Genomic DNA, 4,265 nt, shown 5'->3' on the forward strand with positions numbered 1-4,265 from the left:
AGTACCTACCCGTTAAATAAATTTCGTCCCGAAATTTTAAGCTGTTGAAGGTGTTGACGAATCTTCTGGAAATAGATGCGGGTATTTCTTCTTCATCTGATCCTCACGATCCCAGGTGAACTCGGGTCCTCTACAAGCATTCCATCGAACCTTAACAATTGGTATCTTGTTTTGCTTAAGTCTTTTAACCTCACGATCCATTATTTCGACGGGTTCTTCGATGAATTGAAGTTTTTCGTTGATTTGGATTTCATCTAACGGAATAGTGAGATCTTCTTTAGCAAAACATTTCTTCAAATTCGAGACGTGGAAAGTGTTATGTACAGCCGCGAGTTATTGAGGTAACTCTAGTCGGTAAGCTACTGGTCCGACACGATCAATAATCTTGAATGGTCCAATATACCTTGGATTTAATTTCCCTTGTTTACCAAATCGAACAACGCCTTTCCAAGGTGCAACTTTAAGCATGACCATCTCTCCAATTTCAAATTCTATATCTTTTCTTTTAATGTCAGCGTAGCTCTTTTGTCGACTTTGGGCGGTTTTCAACCGTTGTTGAATTTGGATGATCTTCTCGGTAGTTTCTTGTATAATCTCCGGACTCGTAATCTGTCTATCCCCCACTTCACTCCAACAAATCGGAGACCTGCACTTTCTACCATAAAGTGCTTCAAACGGCGCCATCTCAATGCTTGAATGGTAGCTGTTGTTGTAAGAAAATTCTGCTAACGGTAGATGTCGATCCCAACTATTTCCGAAATCAATAACACATGCTCGTAGCATGTCTTCAAGCGTTTGTATCGTCCTTTCGCTCTGCCCATCAGTTTGTGGATGATAGGCAGTACTCATGTCTAGACGAGTTCCTAATGCTTGCTGTAATGTCTGCCAGAATCTTGAAATAAATCTGCCATCCCTATCAGAGATAATAGAGATTGGTATTCCATGTCTGGAGACGACTTCCTTCAAATACAGTCGTGCTAACTTCTCCATCTTGTCATCTTCTCTTATTGGCAGGAAGTGTGCTGATTTGGTGAGACGATCAACTATTACCCAAATAGTATCAAAACCACTTGCAGTCCTTGGCAATTTAGTGATGAAATCCATGGTAATGTTTTCCCATTTCCATTCCGGGATTTCGGGTTGTTGAAGTAGACCTGATGGTTTCTGATGCTCAGCTTTGACCTTAGAACACGTCAAACATTCTCCTACGTATTTAGCAACATCGGCTTTCATACCCGGCCACCAAAAATGTTTCTTGAGATCCTTGTACATCTTCCCCGTTCCAGGATGTATTGAGTATCTGGTTTTATGAGCTTCTCTAAGTACCATTTCTCTCATATCTTCGAATTTTGGTACCCAAATCCTTTCAGCCCTATACCGGGTTCCATCTTCCCGAATATTAAGATGCTTCTCCGATCCTTTGGGTATTTCATCCTTTAAATTTCCCTCTTTTAAAACTCCTTGTTGCGCCTCCTTTATTTGAGTAGTAATGTTATTATGAATCATTATATTCATAGATTTTACTCGAATGGGTTCTCTGTCCTTCCTGCTCAAGGCATCGGCTACCACATTTGCCTTCCCCGGGTGGTAACGAATCTCAAAGTCGTAATCATTCAATAATTCAATCCACCTACGCTGCCTCATATTCAGTTGTTTCTGATTAAATATGTGTTGAAGACTTTTGTGGTCGGTATATATAATACTTTTGACCCCATATAAGTAGTGCCTCCAAGTCTTTAATGCAAAAACAACCACGCCTAATTCCAAATCATGTGTCGTATAATTTTGTTCGTGAATCTTCAATTGTCTAGACGCATAAGCAATCACCTTCGTTCGTTGCATTAATACACAACCGAGACCTTGCTTTGATGCATCACAATAAATCACAAAATCATCATTCCCTTCAGGCAATGACAATATAGGTGCCATAGTTAGCTTTTTCTTTAATAACTGAAACGCTTTCTCTTGTTCATCATTCCATTCAAATTTCTTCCCTTTATGCGTTAATGCAGTTAAGGGTTTTACTATTCTGGAAAAGTCTTGGATGAACCTTCTGTAGTAACCAGCTAGTCCTAAAAACTGGCGTATGTGTTTCGGAGTTTTCGGGGTTTCCCACTTTTCAACAGTTTCTATCTTTGCCGGATCCACCTTAATACCTTCTTTGTTCACTATGTGACCGAGGAATTGAACTTCTTCCAACCAAAATGCACACTTTGAAAACTTAGCGTACAATTCTTCCTTCCTCAATACTTCTAACACCTTTCTCAAATGTTCACCGTGTTCTTGGTCATTCTTTGAGTAAATAAGTATGTCATCAATGAAAACAATGACAAACTTGTCAAGGTATGGTCCACACACTCGATTCATAAGGTCCATGAACACAGCTGGTGCATTAGTTAAACCAAACGGCATGACCATAAACTCGTAATGACCGTAACGTGTTCTGAAAGCAGTCTTTGGAATATCATCTTCTTTCACCCGCATTTGATGATACCCGGAACGTAAGTCAATCTTTGAATAAACAGACGAGCCTTGTAGTTGATCAAATAAGTCATCAATTCTTGGTAGTGGGTAGCGGTTCTTGATGGTAAGTTTGTTCAACTCTCGGTAGTCGATACACAACCTGAATGTACCATCTTTCTTCTTGACAAAAAAAACAGGAGCTCCCCACGGTGATGTGCTTAGTCGAATGAAACCACGCTCTAAAAGTTCTTGTAATTGGCTTTGTAGTTCTTTCATCTCACTGGGTGCGAGTCTGTAAGGAGCACGAGCTATTGGTGCAGCTCCTGGTACAAGATCTATTTGAAATTCAACGGATCGATGTGGGGGTAATCCCGGTAATTCTTTTGGAAATACATCAGGAAATTCTTTTGCGACGGGAACATCATTGATGCTCTTTTCTTCAGTTTGTACTTTCTCGACGTGTGCTAGAACAGCATAGCAACCTTTTCTTATTAGTTTTTGTGCCTTCAAATTACTAATAAGATGTAGCTTCGTGTTGCCCTTTTCTCCGTACACCATTAAGGGTTTTCCTTTTTCTCGTATAATGCGAATTGCATTTTTGTAACAAACGATCTCCGCTTTCACTTCTTTCAACCAGTCCATACCGATTATCACATCAAAACTCCCTAACTCTACTGGTATCAAATCAATCTTAAATGTTTCGCTAACCAGTTTAATTTCTCGATTCCGACATATATTATCTGCTGAAATTAATTTACCATTTGCTAATTCGAGTAAAAATTTACTATCCAAAGGCGTCAATGGACAACTTAATTTAGCACAAAAATCTCTACTCATATAGCTTCTATCGGCACCCGAATCAAATAAAACGTAAGCAGATTTATTGTCAATAAGAAATGTACCCGTAACAAGCTCCGGGTCTTCCTGTGCCTCTGCCGCATTAATATTGAAAACTCTTTCACGGCCTTGTCCATTCGTGTTCTCCTGGTTCGGGCAATTTCTAATAATGTGGCCCGGTTTTCCACATTTATAACAAACTACATTGGCATAACTTGCTCCGACACTACTTGCTCCGCCATTACTCGTTCCGACACCATTTGTTCCTTTCGTTCTATTAACCCCTGGTCCGTAGACCTCACACTTCGCCGCGCTATGACCATTTCTTTTACACTTGTTGCAAAATTTGGTGCAGAACCCCGAGTGATTCTTTTCACACCTTTGGCATAGCTGCTTCTGATTGTTGTTGTTGTTGCGGTTATTATTGTTGTTGGGATGATTGTTGTAGTTGCTGTTGTTGTTGTTGTTGTTGTTGGGCCATTTGTTGTAGTTGCGATTGATGTTGCGATTGTTGGGATAATTGTTGCGATTATTGTTGTAATTGCTGTTGTTGTTGTATTGGTGATTCTTATCACCGTTTTCCTCCCACTTTCTTTTGACTTGCTTCACATTGGCCTCTTCAGCAGTCTGTTCTTTAATTCTTTCTTCAATCTGGTTCATGAGTTTGTGAGCCATTCTACATGCCTGTTGTATGGTGGCGGGCTCGTGTGAACTTATATCTTCTTGGATTCTTTCCGGTAATCCTTTCACAAACGCGTCGATCTTCTCTTCCTCATCTTCGAATGCTCCCGGACACAATAGGCACAATTCTGTGAATCGTCTTTCGTACGTGGTAATATCAAATCCTTGGGTTCGTAACCCTCTAAGTTCTGTCTTGAGCTTATTGACCTCGGTTCTGGGACGGTACTTCTCGTTCATCAAGTGCTTGAATGCTGACCACGGTAGTGCGTACGCATCGTCTTGTC

The sequence above is a fragment of the Rutidosis leptorrhynchoides genome, chromosome 3 (assembly GCF_046630445.1).
Source record: "Rutidosis leptorrhynchoides isolate AG116_Rl617_1_P2 chromosome 3, CSIRO_AGI_Rlap_v1, whole genome shotgun sequence".
NCBI lineage: Eukaryota > Viridiplantae > Streptophyta > Magnoliopsida > Asterales > Asteraceae > Rutidosis > Rutidosis leptorrhynchoides.